Genomic DNA, 15994 nt, shown 5'->3' with positions numbered 1-15994 from the left:
ATTTTCTTTATTTGAAAAACTGACGTGGAGGATTCCAATTCGGAGTGGGCCAGCCAGTGATGAATGAATTTCTATTTTATTTTGTTTTGTGTTTTTTTTCTTTCTTGTTTTTTTTTCTGGTATTAGGATATTAGGGTAGGGAGGATGATAACGTGTAGTATGGCTTTTTGAAGCATCCAAGGTGTTATGACTTTTTACTCTTGGTTCTGGAAATGAAATGCATATTTTATTAATTTGTTTTGTCAATGCATACATTATACAAAAAAATTATTAATTAGGATATGATCAAAAATAGTAATTAACTAATTATGAGGTTAATTACAATATTTTCATTACCATATTAATTATGATAATTATTTGAGTTTAATTACGATATTAATTACAAGATAAATGAAGATATTAATTACCATATAAATATAATAATTAATTGTGATATTAATTACAATATTAATTACAATATCATCCATGCATACAACCAAAATAATTACAATATCACAGTTGCGGAATGACAATTACAATATCACAGTTGCGGAATGATTTGGGAACCATATGCCAACTAGTAAATTTAATTGTTTAACGATTCGATAACTATCAATCAACTTCAACTTAATTGTCTATACCTATTGAAATTATGAAATCATAGTATTTGGCTACCACCAAATTAATTGCTAAATAAATCCACAACAAGATTTTAATTTAGTTGCCATATTATGTGGAAAGTTACTGACAACTACGATGATTATGTTGTTAATATGTTTGGCAACTCTAGAACAACTGCAAAATTTTGTGGTTTTAATTAATTGCATTTAACTAAGTAATGTATTTGGCTCCTGTAACATAAGTTGCCAAATGAAATTATGGCAACTATGTATTTTTAGTAATTGCCTTTACATTTGGAAACACCCCATACGGCAACTTAGGCTCCGCAACTACCATTAATTGCCAATGTGTTTGGCAACTAAAAACTCATATTCGGCAACCAAACTAGCTTGGTTGCCAATGCTCAAGTTTTTTGTAGTGTATATGTCCATGATCAATTGATTTAGTAATTTTTATCGTCTCTGTATCTCTGTCTAAGCTCTTTGATGGTGTTTCCCAGAGGAGAATAGTCTAAGAACTCCCTATAATTCCTCTCCTGAGATAGAAAAAGGCAAATCCGATTAGGGAGATTTCAGTTCATGTTCAAAGGTTGAAGAAGCGGAGGCAAGGGAAAATATAAAAATGCTAGATGCAATTAAAAGGCAAGGAAATTGAAGAAGTAGTAAGATGAGGATGGTTTATAATTATTAAAAATAAATCTGGTATCATAATAAATCCTCTTGATTATGTCTTTCAATCCTGTTGATGTCTTTGTGTGTAGTTTTGAGTATTTTGAAGATTTTTGTGTTTTATTTCTGAGAAATCTGGTATATCATAATAAGGGTGATAGATATTTCCAGTATGTACCTATATCTGCTGATTTCCAGGGCTGGCATGTTAAGTCCTATATTGAGCATGTATCTACTTTGTTTGGTATAGGTGCATGAATTATATAAATTCTGGTTTCTTTTTCATGTGTTGTCTTTATCTAGTTTTCTAATTTGATTTCCCTGTAATTGTTACAAGTGCATAAGGTCATGTTTTTTGAATCATTGGTTACTAGTAGCTATTATAATTGCAGGAAGCTTGATTACTTAGCTTCCCTGTACTGCGTCTAACCTGAATCTGCGACTTGTATATTTCCCCTTCAGTAGTCCCTGATTTTGTTATTCTTGGTTATATCATTTTGAAACTGAATTTGTTGAGTTTCTTTATTCTTTTCAACTTGACACATTGAATTGCGTCAGTTTGTTGTTTACTAGTAGTTTTTTTCTAGCTTACTGATTTTTGCAGGTTAGTTAATGTTTACTTGCTATTGCGCATACAAGCTATAGGCATGTGTTGGAGTACTAAGGGTGACATTAATCAGACCAATAAGGATGTTGCATCGCTCGGATGGAATGTGAGTGTCTTAACTTTCTAATGATTGCTCCTCCAAATAATTATTGGATGTGCAACTTATAGCTACACATGCTAATATGCATATGTAACTAATGGTTACACATGCCATATGCATATGTAACTATTTATTACATATGCATTTTGTATGTGTAACAGCAGCTTATACATAAAAAATAGGAAAGATCTTTATATGTTATTCGATACGGTTGGGGGAAATAAGAAAGATAAATGAGTTTAAACAACATGAGGTAACAAATAAGGAGTTGCAGGTAAGGTACTCACAAAACCACAAGATTTGGAAGCAGCGTAATTGAATCTGGGATATTCCCAGTTTTTTGGTTTCCGTCTAATAATCTGCAGGAAACGAAGCACTAGCTACTCAGCATAAGTGAGGATGAGAAGCTTATAATTATAATGTTATAACATGAGTATTGCTTACATGTGTTTTAGAACCATACTTGTATTTGTACAGTGGTGGTATAAAGTGTTGGATCTCCGATTTGGTTAATGCATTTTACTGATTATGTTTTTTGAATATGCAAATTCGACTAGTAAGATTTTCTGATTTTAATTTTAGGGTTTTATTTTTGATACTTCATTTTATTGAAGTAGTGTTAAGACCTAGATAGTTCTAGATTTGATTATAACTAGTTTCATGTTGTTGGTTTCAGGTAAGTTTACTGTGACGACGTACGGAAGTGGAAAAATGTAAGTATAATAGAGTTTCAATCGATTCTGTTGTAGTGTTTGACTTCGTACAAGATATTATTTGTTTTGTTTGAACCGATGGTGTTTCCTTGTAGAGAGTCCTTACTTGATTAGGGTATGGTTGCTTGTGTAATCAAATTAAAATTTAGGAATAACATTATGTGAGTGAGAGCTAGCTTGTCTAATGTTTTGAAGTTTCTATTGTTTAAGTTTTATGTTTTTTTTAGAGTTATAATGAAGAATTGTTATTATAACTAGTAAAATTGTAGGCATTTTATCTAGTTTCCTATTCAGTTAAGTTTTGTCAGCTATCGTGCGTTCATCTACTGGCCTTGGTGTTTTGTACAGGATGATGGTATTCAAGTGAAAGTCGACAAGCTTTCTTCCACATGAGCCCAACTTAACTATGATCAATATTATTTTCTCAAATACTGTAAGCGCACAAAAATTATGAACACTGTTGAGAATTTAGGAGAGGTTCTTATTTACACAGTGAGCCTCCACTTCCTGTATCATTTTTATTTTTATATTTTATCATTTCTTAAATGCTTTTGCTTAGAAGGTTGATGTTCGTCACCAATCGTTTGATGTTGTATTCTATTTTGAAACTGAAATCTCTCACTTGTATTCCAGTTTCAAATGAGGGGAGAAGTTACTTGCAAAGTTTCATGTTGTATGAAGTTTGATGCCGAAGCTGCAAATAATTTGAAAGAGAAAAAATTGATGATGAGTACCGACTAAACATGTAAGTAGGATTTTTTTTCCTTCCTATGTTACTGTTGGGACAAGAAACAAGATAGCATATGCTGATATTTGTCGTCTTAAGATGATTTTTCACATTGTCACTCATGGAATCATGTTTGGAACCTTAGATTTTAATAATAGGAATTTCTTAATTGATGTGTAATTTCTAGTTACACAAGCTAAATAAATGTGTAATTTCTAGTTACGCATGCTAATTAGATGTGTAACTTCTAGTTACACAAGCTAAATAGATGTGTAATTTCTAGTTACACATGCTAATTAGATGTGTAACTTTTACTTACACATACTGATTGAATATGTAACTTCTGGTTTTAGTGATTAAATTACTGTTACACTAGTCGGATGCATGTGTAACTTACTGTTACACAAGTTATATGTATGTGTAACTTTCAGTTACATATGCCATATGCATGTGTAATTTCTGATTACACATCTCTCTTCATAGTTTTTTTTTCTGATTACTTTAAGTTGGTTACATGGCATATGCTCCACAAATTCAGTTTTTTTTTATTCATCCCAACCTAATCCCATGGGTGTTTAATTTCTTTCAGATATCCAAGCATTTTGGAATCGAGGAAGACAAGAAGGGAAGAGAACATTTTTATTGTAGGATATCGTGGCTTATTTCTAAGATATAACGGCTTATTTCGATGATTTCGTTTTACATATCTAGTTTTTTGACTCGTTTGTTGTGAATAACAAGCAATTACTATTATTGATAAACAAACGAATTATTGAAAAATTAAAGTAATACATGTATTTTCTATGTGTAGTTTTGTTGTATAACTAATAAGTACACATATACGCATGTGTAACTTCTGCGTACACATGTGTAACTACTGAGCACACATCTATATACAAGTGTAACTTTGCGTTACACATGTCATATGCATGTGTAACTATGACATGTGTAACTTCTGGATACACATGCCATATGTTGGTGGTGGTTGGCGGTGGTTGGCGGCGACGGTTGTCAATGGAGGTGGTGGTGGTCGGAGGTAGTTGGCGTTGGTGGTCGGAGGTGGTTGGTGGCGGTGGTGGTCGGAGGTGGTGTGACTGTGGTGGTCGGAGGTGGTTGGAACATCATCACATAATATTTTAATAATTTTGGCCTAAATTTAAATTTTATTTAATTATGGGTTTGACAATATGCATAAGGGTATCAACGAATTTTAATAATTTGGGGTCTAGATTTAAACTTCTTTTAATTAAGGACCTCATATTATGGGTTATCCATGGGTTGGGCCTTTGCCTAATTTTCCCTTTCCGTTTTCCTTTTGATTGGCTTGGCATACGGTGGGTCACCAGTTACAAATCACTATGTTTCTACTTTCTAGTCTCTAGGGCCTAGGCATTTCACAGAGTTTTTTTTGTTGTTATAAATGTGACGTGTTTAAGATGGATCTCACCATTATGTGGGACCCACATCTTATTTATACTATCAACACATAGGATATACACCCGTCACCTATATATGCATAGTCATATGCATGAGGTGTTTATCGTCTGATATGTTACTGTAAATACCCCACTAGGGGCTCGGTTACAACGATCATACACACACCGAAGGTGTGTCCCGCGATTTGCACCGTGAAGAAATCCAAGAGCTGTTAGTGATGTAAAAAATTTTATTTAGTACCATGACAACTTGGTGATCAGGAAGTCCTGAATCGATTGGGTTTCATCCGTAACTCAGTGAATATGTAAAACGTTATCAACACGAGTTGCTCTGCGGTAATCGAGTGGGGACTGACGATACGGAAAAGGATAATTCTCTCTAACTCTTGCATATTCAATTTAACTATTGTTAAGTAGTTATATGCATAAAATTATTATCATGTCTAACTCAGTTTCTGTTTTAATTAGGACTTATCAAAGGAAAAGTTAGACATTTTACCGCATTCGGTTTGTGCTATTGATAGCATAACAAGTATTGTGGTAAAAGAAGAGAAATCCAAAATAGGTACGTATTAGCAACAACTCATATTTGTGATTATTCGATTTTCGAATTTAGCCAAATATTTGAGTTTTGTAAGTTTTGTTATTTTTCTCTTTAGTCGACCAACGTAAGGTTTTTCCGCGTCCTTTTGGATAGCGTAGAAAATAAAATATCCTTTGTTGGTACACCATTAATTTTTGCGGTGTTAACGATTTTCATATCGATAGAGCAAGGAATTGTTGCATCCTGAGGGATAGCAAAATTCTAGTATTCCTTTGCTTTAAGTAATCTCCGGAATTCAAGGTCATTCCATCTAAAGTCGGAATGCGATGAAAATGGACACCGGGTTAACACGGTTAGCCAGTCTCTATCTACGGTCCTTGAAATGACCTACAACTGATATCGAGACAATTTCTTTTAAGAAATGTGTTCATATTTCAACTTTGATAAATAAATGTTTCGTCGACTCCAATTGACGAAGTCGGAGATTTATTGGTAACATGTTAGAACCGTATGTATTACATTTTGGATGTCCTTCTTCCTTGTTTTACCATTGATTTTTGTGATAATAGTTCTGCTTGATTTTAGAGAAGATTTATGCACCGTATGAAATGTCGCGATGAGCAATAAGGAGATCGCATATTTTGCGCCCTTATGTATCCTCGCTAGCTTTACGGTGTGCATTATATGCGCCAACTATATGCATCGACGAGCTTTAAAGAGCTAGTGCTTAATTTGTACTTTGTATATGTTGTGTCTACACGAACGAGTGTTGCAAATGTTAATTGTGCCTCGTAGATATACAAACGTTGAGTGATAATGAGTGTTGCATTTCTGAAAAAGGATATTTAGAGATACTATCATGTCTTCTCGCCGCCTCGAGCCTGGTAAAGCTCTGCTATCGTTGTGACAGACACGATACGTGCATCTGAAATGCCGTCCATTGTTGTTGATCTCTGTTGGTCGTCTTGGCAGGACTGGTACTGATATTGAGATAATGTCTATGGTCACAAAATTCATTTACAGTTTACTATTAATTTTACACGATAATGTAAATTTTTAAAATTATTCCAGCTGAAAAGTAAACGAGAGAGGAAACCTGATCAGTTACCTCTCCTGGGTTGCGTGTTATTGTTGTTTTCTGCACCCAGTTGCTCCCTTGATAGGTAGATTAATGCAGAACTGAAGGTTCTATTGATGAGACATTCCCGCCTGAGGATCAGGGGGAGAATCGTCGACGATAATGGTTTACACCAATTATGTCTCATCTAAATTCTCACACCGAGAAATTCCTGAGGTGTTGGAGATTACTCTGTTGCTAAGTTTAGCAAGAATACGCTTGCTCGATTCGACATAACTAAAGTTGTATTATTCTAGTGATGTTCTGGGCATTGATGGTGAGTATTCTATTGTTCTTGTGCGTTCGCTGAATGATTTTATTTATTCATTCATAGGCATTTTGAACTTATTACTCACGAAACCATTGTCACGTTTTCTGTTTGAGACGTGCTACATTCCACTGTTGTTACTACTTTATACAAGATTTGCAAATTTGATGAGAAAGTCTTCCCACCGTTTGGGGGAGGAAAGGCTATCGCCTGAAAAACGGCGTGAAGTATCCTGGTTTGTACAAAGATAAACCAGGATGTATCTCATCTTGATGCTTTCATCAGTGAAAGACATTTAGAAGATTTGATACCTTTAGAAATTGCAAATCAAGTTGCTTCTTAAGAAGCTGTAAATGTAGTAGCTAGTGTGTCATTTGAAGCTCACCTTGAGCGTGGAAAACTAGTTTATTAAAGATGTTATGCTCCTCCTAAAAGGATAGAATCAACCACAATCATTGAAAGATAGTGCTCTCAAAGGGACTATCAAAGGAAGATCTGATTTCTCTGAGTATAGTTCCCCTAATAAGAGAATGTGTCTGCAAAGATTGTGAAACCTCAAAATGATAGAATTTCCATAAGGCATGCATGCAATAGAGAAATTTGTGGTCGTAATACAATGATTGTTGGTGACATACTCAAAAGTATCTAATGATGCTGTCATAGATGATGTTGGTGTTAAACCACTCTCTATAAGGGAATGTCTTCAAAGGTATGATTGGTTAAAGGAGAGATCTAAGCAGAATACCAATTTCTTGCAAAATGCATAGCGTTGGTACTGCAGGCCAAACACTTTATAATGTGAGCTACTCTTAGCCACAGGTGGGTGTTTGTAGTTCCGACATCCGATAATGTAAACCCTAGTGGTTACAGGTGGGTGTATGTGCATACTGAGAAAAGTAAAGTCAACTAATGGCACAAATTCTTTTACAGGAACCTGAGATGGATTCCTTTGTAACGTATTCCCTATTATGGACGCAACTACCTTTTTGGTATTTTTCTGGCAGTCTTTAAGGACTCGATGTGCATCTAGTTGATATGGTTACTGCATATCTGTATGAAAGACTAGATACAGAAAACTGCATGTAAATTCCTGAAGTTTTTCAGTAGAATTGCCATGTCTATGCATTCGCTCAATAAGGACGAAAGTGATTAATCGTCCAAGTGAATGCTTATATTATCAAGGGATTTACGAACCATCTTATATGCCCATATATTGTGCATTGACTAGATTTTATATAACATCTATTTGATTTGAACTCCTGAAGAATTCTCCAGAGCAAAAAAATGCTTAAAACAGGAGTTCGATATGAGACTCTCGGTAAAACAAGATCTCAATCTATTGGTTGAGCATTGTAGATGGAAGTCCATTAATTTCGTCAACCTTAAGGGTTTAGACATATTTAAATGACAAGATGACATTGTTTCAGTCATTCGATCTCTTACATTTAAGATTGATCGGCTTACACCTCAACAAAGGTAGTGTATCACTATGTTTTCATTACACAAAAGATGTGTAAATGGTATATCAGCTGAAATATGCTATAGATACCTGATATTGGGTTTGTGGTAAACACGTATGTCTGGCTCTATCCCAGTACCAATATCGAGACACTGGTCCGAAGATAACCCCTTCATCTTCGTGGTACCATTAAGCTTGATCTTTTGTGTGAAAGATCGCTGGATGTCTCCCACAGAGAAAAGCTAATCAAAATGCTTGAGTTTTTGATCTTTAGCAGGTTTGTTGAAGAAGCTAAACATTCTCCTAGCTAATAGTCTGGTAATAGAAGATACTTTTTTTCCTCCAATCAGTTACGATTGTTCAGACAAAGCTAGTGGAAAATAAAAGGTTGTACTATCAGAAGATCATTAAGAAATTGCACACAAGAAAATCAGACTGATTTTCTCAACTAAAGGAAACTGGAGCTGCTAAAGACATTAAAGGATGGTTCGTGGTCTCTATGTAGTACCATCGGGTACAGTGATCAACTGAGAAGGCTTCTCATCAGGGGGAGTAAATCCACAGAAGACCATGGATATTGGGTATGATGGACAATACGTTGTGTACTCTTTTTCCTTAGTCAACCCACTGGGTTTTCCTTGTCAAGGTTTTAATGAGGCATGCGAGTCCACCTCCATCCGCAGTTTGAAATGTTGTACTCTTTTTCCTTCGTCTTGGTTTTTGTCCCACTGGGTTTTACCGGGAAAGGTTATAACGAGGAAACATCTGTGGGTTCATCACTATTCTGAGAACTCATGTTTTCCTACGTTCAGGTTTTAGCCCCTCTGGATTTTCCTGACGAGGTTTTTAATGAGATTACAACTTAGAACGGTGAGCTTCATGTAAAGAGATGGATATCCATAGATTATTTGGTGAAATCAGTGATCGGATTATCACACTTTACTCTGAAGTCAAGTTTTTACCATACATGGTTTTTCCTGATAAGTCTTATATGAAGCCAAACAAATAACATCGACAATATTGTTGTGAACTTCCGGCGTTCAGATTTTGTACTAAATGGTTTTCTTGAAGCATCTTTTACAAGGGGAGAAAATTCGTGACGACCATCATCACAAAGCTCCAACAACTCTACTCTTTTCCCTTCGACCAGTTTTTATCCCATCGGATTTTTCGGCAAGGTTTTAACGAGCGACGTTTAAAATGGTGGCATCCAAGGGGAGTATTATAAATCTGACGTGTTTAAGATGGATGCTCACCATTATGTGGGGTCCACATCTTATTTATACTATCAACACATAGGATATACGCCTGTCACCTATATGTGCATAATCATCTGCATGAGGTGATGTTTATCACCTGATTTGTTACTGTATAAATACCCCACTAGGGGGGCTCGGTTAAGAACGAAGAGAAAATGAGTAATAAAATTCTTCTTTCTCCCGTTTAACAAGTCCATTTAGTACCAAGTTTATTTATATTAATTAATATTTATTCACAATGAGTTGGTGATGTAAAACATTTTATATAGTACCATGACAACTTGGTGATCATGAAGTCCTGGATCGATTGGGTTACATCCGTAACTCAGTGAATATGTAAAACAAAAATGATTTTCTGACATGTTCAGGAATGACATTTCAATTAAAATTCTGTTGGAAGATATCATTTCGTTAGACAATCTCCACTGGTTTTCGTTAATTCAAAATCACTGTTCTTACAGACTCAATACAGATCTCTCTCTTTTAAACACCTGAATTTAATTGACTGGTTTAGCAGGTGACCAATCCAAAGCTAACAGTCACTCACCAAACATTAACTGACACCTGATATTTACTCACACACGCACTCCACACAGATACATTAAAGACTCACACATAAAATCCACACAGATGTAATTCTATTATCTAACACTCTTAAGTGCAGAGTCTATGCAGGAGCAGAGACACTAAGCTTGGGTCTTATAGCTGAAAAGCGAGTAGTAGAAATACCTTTGGTGAAGATATCTGCCAATTGATCATGTGTAGAAAGAAACCGCACAACTAGAGGCTTGAAAGCTACCAATTCTCTCACAAAGTGAAAAGCTATCTCAATGTGTTTCATTCTATTATGAAAGACTGGGTTAGATGTTAAGTAAGTAACCCCGTATTGTCACACCATAACTCAGGAACTCTTGGAGATGGAAAATGTAATTGACTAAGAAGAGACTGAATCCACATTAACTCTGAGGTAGCATCAGCTAAGGCACGATATTCTGCCTCAGTACTTAATCTGGAGATTGTCTTCTGTTTTCTAGAGCACCATGAAATTATATTAGGTCCAAGAAAGATTGCTAAAACACTAGTAAATCTTATGTCATTGATGTCTCCTACCCATTCAGCATCAGAGTAGGCCTGCAACTGTAGAGAAGTAGTCTTTCTAAACTGTAAACCATAAGATAGTGTACCAAGAAAGTATCTCAAAATTATTTTAACAGCTGCCGAGTCTGCAATAGAAGGATTTTGCATCTTTTGACAGGCCTTGTTAACAGCAAATGCAATATCTGGTCTTGTAATAGTGGCATATTGAAGAGCACCAACTGTGTTTCTGTAGAGAACAGGATCTTCAAATGCAGCTGAAGCAACAACAGTAGAAGTATGAAATGGTGTTGCAGAACTTTTGGCATTGGTCATCTTGGTTTTTACAAGCAAATTTGTGATATACTGCTGTTGAGATAACAATACACCTGCAGGATTCTTGACAGCTTTAATGCCTAGGAAAAAGTGTAACTCTCCCAAGTCTTTGATAGCAAATTCCTTGCTCAGTCCAACAATCGAAGATTCTATAGCAGTTGGAGAACTCCCTGTGACTAAAATGTCATCAACATATATCAGGATATAAATGACTGAAGAAGATGTGACTTTGAGAAAAAGAGAAGTATCAGTCTTAGAAGAAAAACTCCATTGTTGAAGAGAAAGTGACTCAATCTTTCAAACCAAGATCTAGGAGCTTGTTTCAGTCCATAGAGTGATTTCTTGAGCTGACATACATGATGAGGAAGAAGTTTATCAGCATATCCTGGTGGTTGAACCATATAAACATCCTCAAACAAGTGACCATGCAGAAAAGCATTCTTAACATCAAGCTGTCGAATCTGCCAATGCTTGTGACGAGAGATAGATATAATGATTCTGACAGTTGTTGGCTTAACTACAGGACTAAATGTGTCTTGATAGTCAATACCCTCCACTTGATTATAGACCTTAGCAACTAGTATGGCTTTGTACCTTTCAATGGACCCATCAACTCTTCTTTTGATCCTAAAAGTCCATTTGCAGCCTATAACATTATATCCTGTAGCATTATCAACTAATTTCCAAGTGCCATTTGAAGTAAGGCATTGATTTCTTCATCCATAGCAGCTCTCCAGTTTGGATCTTTACAGGCTTCAGTGTAGCATGTTGGAACAGTTATATCTTCACAAACTGATTGAACTTCAGATGCATATATTCTTGCTTGGGTTTAACAATACCCATTTTGCCTTTTGTAGCCATTGGATGTGCATTAATGACCTCAGAAATAGGTGGTACAGATGGAGAAGGAGTTGCTGAAGTAGTTTCTGAAGTGGATGGTGGCACAACATCTTCATTTGAAATAGCAAGCAAGCTAGCAGAGGATAAGTCATGTGCAGATGCAGGTGCAGAAGTAACAGACATAGTTGGTAGTGTAGCACCAGTTGTCTCAGTAGTGAAAAAAGAAGCATATGGAAATTTTCCTTCATCAAACCTAACATCTCTTGAAATTATAATCTTGTTAGTGTTAGGATTGAAGCACCTATATCCTTTTTGCAGGTGACTGTATCCAAGGAATATACATTGAACTGATCTAGGTTCCAATTTATGATGATTAAAGTTTCTCAAACATGGATAACAAGCACATCCAAATGTGTGTAAAAATAAGTAATCTGGTTTGAGATGAAACAAACATTCTAATGGAGATAAGTGATCAAGTTTGGTGTTGGTAGTCTGTTAATTAGAAAATTAGCAGTTTCAAATGCATATGACCAAAATGATAAGGGTAAAGATGCATGATAAAGTAGAGCCAAACCAGTTTCAACTATATGTCAGTGTTTTCTCTCAGCTGTGCCATTTTGAGCATGAACATGAGGACAAGAAACTCTATGTCCTATGCCACAAGAATCAAGATAAGTAGAGACATTTCTGTATTCTCCTCCCCAATATGATTGAACATATTTGATCTTTCTAGTAAGATGATTTTCAACAAGGTTCTTGAATTTAATAAAAGTTGGGAGAACTTCAGATTTATAAGCAAGATGATACAACCATGTAAATCTGCTAAAAGAGTCAATAAAGGACACGTAGTATTTGTACCCATTCACAGAACATAATGGTGAGACCCAAACATCTGAGTAAACTAAGTCTAGAGGACCAGTTACATTATTGAATAAACTAGTAGGATAGGGAAGAGCATGACTCTTAGCTGACTGACAAGATGAACAGAGTGTGGAAGATAAATGAGAATCAATAACCTTATTGACTGATGATAGCACATGCTTGAGAGTCTTGTAAGTTGGATGACCAAGTTTATTATGCCAATTTGCTGATGAAGATAAGCCAGAGGAAAAAGCTTGCTTGAGCTGAGCAGATATGAACTCCATATGATATAAGCCATATTTAACAAGACCATGAAGAAGTGTATTGTTGGTGACCAAATCCTTGATAAGAAATTTGTCAGAATAAAACTCAAAATAACAATTGTTCTCCTTAGTAAATTGAAGTACAAATATCAAATTCTTGGTAATTCAGGGTACATGAAAAAACATTAGATATAGTGAATTTAGCAGAGTCATTATGTAATATAGAAGAGCCAACATGAGTTATGGTCAAACCTGAGCCATTTCCAACTCTCACTTGTTCAGAACCTTGGTATTCAGAATGTGGATTAATATTAGACAAGTATGAAGTGATGTGATGTGTAGCTCCTGAATCAGGGATCCAACCAAAATAAGAAGAAGAAGCACCAGCATCATCATGATATGCAACAAAGGCTTCAGGTTCAGGATGCCAAAAATCATCATAATCATCACCATATGAGTCAGGGTAAGTATAGTAGGCTTGCATCATGTTGTTGTCACTATGTGCATATCTTTACCTACACTGTGGAGCTAGATGACCAGGTTTCTTGCAAAGTTGACACTCTATGAAGTTGTTGTATCTTGGAGGAGGAAAGAAATTGTTGTAAGAGCCTTGAGATCTAACTCGAGTACCAATCCTGCCACCTCTGAATCTTCCACTATTTCCTCTAAAATTTTCTCTAAAGTTAGAACTTCCAGATCTTCCAAAATTAGGTGGTTGAGAAGAGTTATACCAAGGTTGATTACCATAGAAAGGTGCACCAGATTAATGTGGATAATCATTGTGTGTAGGAGTGGTGTGTGGATAGGCATTAGAGTTATCGTAGTGGTGATCAAATTGAGATGTAGGTGGTGAAGGTTTATGTTGATGCGTCACATTTGCAGAAGCAGCAGTGAGATCCAATTTAGAATCAGAAGTAATTCTAGCTTCTTCAGATAACAATAAGCCAAAAAGTTCTAATGAAGTGATGAGGTTATCATTTTTAAGTTGTTGAGTGCACACAGATGTTTTAAAAGCATTATACTCACACGACAAACCTTGAAGGATATGAATTACCAAACCTTCATCAGAAATTGATCTACCAATTTGAGCTAATTGATGTGAGATGGAACGTTCTTTATTGAAATAAACTAACATCGAGTCTGAACTCTTCTTTAACCTAATCAAATCAGTCTTCAGTTGCAATTTTTTTTTTTAAGCCTAACGAAAATGTCACTCCCCCATACTTAACGTTACATTGTCCTCAATGTAATTGAGTCAACCAACGTAGAAATTAAGATGGGAAATTCAAGCAAACAAATAAAAGATAGAGGAAAGAAAACAAATCTGATGGGTTGACTCCCATAAAGCGAAATCGTATGGGTTGACTCCCATAAAGCATAATCTTCATATCCATGTTTGCGCACATAAAGAACCCCAAATAAGGTGAGGTTACACCAAAGTAAGCAGCAAAGTATATATATAAAGTCTGAAAAGTTGGGGATCAGTCCAACAAATCAGGTCAGCTGCGAATATGAACCTGCAAACACTATAAACCTCCAAAAAGATATGTAAATCCATTCCCAATTGAAAACGGTCCTTGGTCGAGACAAATAAATCATTTACATGGACAATAAACGTAGAATGTATATTAGTTTCTATTTGGGAAGCACAATGTAAATCGGGTTCTAAATCAGCTGAAATACATTCGGTCGACACATTATCTTCACTAGAAATCATAGGAAGCAATGTATTGACAATGTGAAAGGGCGAAGAATTATCAAACTCAGCACAATAGTTTAAACCTGTATCTAATGGTTCAAGTTTATCAAAATCAGTAACTCCTAAATCTGGTTCTAAGTCCGTGGAAATAACTTCCGTTGTTGAGTTACCTTGATTAACCATTGGAGGGCACAATGCATTGACAATGTCAATAAGCATAGGATCATCAGAATCTGCAAAGTGCGCTAAACAAACTGAGATTGGTTCATAATCAGTAGTTACCTGACTAGTACCAATCGCCTCCACATTCACATCAACAATCAGGAAATCACAAGATGAGTCGCAAAGCAGGAGCTCAATGGAGCAACAATATCATGAATAATCGCCTCATCGACTAAGTGATTTATAGAAATATCACTATTCAAATGACTAGAAGGTACCTCCGTATGAATGTCTACTGTCTCTAAGTCGTTAGACTCAACAATAGTATCTTCTGTACAAACATGTTCCTCTAAATCATCAGATGCATATAACTCTTGGCATGCTAGAACTCTCAACCTTTGATCCAAATTAGGCGGTGTATGTTTATAATACTTCTCATATATTGTCAATGGTGATTCTTCACTTACCATAAGTGGGGCAAAAACTCCATACCGTTGCCTCTGCATATATTCCCCAAGCGTCATATCAGAAGACGTCTCCTGAGAATGTGAACTTCTATGCATATATTCTGCAAGTGTCACCTTAGATGACATCTTGTGCAAAGAATTCATCATCCTCAAAAAGGTACCTGAAACAAAATTCTAAAACACAAAAAGAGTCAAAAGGAAAAAGAAATCCTAAAACAAAATAAAAATACTGTACAAAAATAAAATAAAAACCTAATTATTTACAAAATCAAAAATACTAATTACAATATTCCACAACCGCTCCCAATTGATAGGAACCGGAAATACCTATTTATATAAACCGCAATTGCATGGTGTCTAACTAGTAGAACAATGTCAAGTACAGGTCGTTCCCACGAGGAGCGGTGGAAATACGTAATCAATATCTCTAATGGACTAACAAATAAAGATGTTTTTGGATTTTTGAAAGAATAAAGAAAATGAGAAGAATAAACTCAAGTAACAAAACGAATCAAATGGGAGAGTTGGTAACCACGGTTTAATGTATCCACCACTATTTCTATTCAAATACTGAAATGAAACATTATTCATGAATTATTTATTGTTCGTTCTATTGACATCACCTATTATATATATTAGAGTCGCAAATATCACTGGGACGCCCTAAGCATGGCACATCAAAAGACTAAACCAAAGCATGCACCATCAAATTGCATTAGCAAGAAATTTATACGAAACTAAATACAGGTTCTCAAATAATACCTGGCTATTCTAAGCATATCCCATCAAAGGAT

The sequence above is a fragment of the Papaver somniferum genome, chromosome 6 (assembly GCF_003573695.1).
Source record: "Papaver somniferum cultivar HN1 chromosome 6, ASM357369v1, whole genome shotgun sequence".
NCBI lineage: Eukaryota > Viridiplantae > Streptophyta > Magnoliopsida > Ranunculales > Papaveraceae > Papaver > Papaver somniferum.
The sequence above is the reverse complement of the archived record's forward strand: the minus strand, read 5'-3'. Positions refer to the sequence as shown.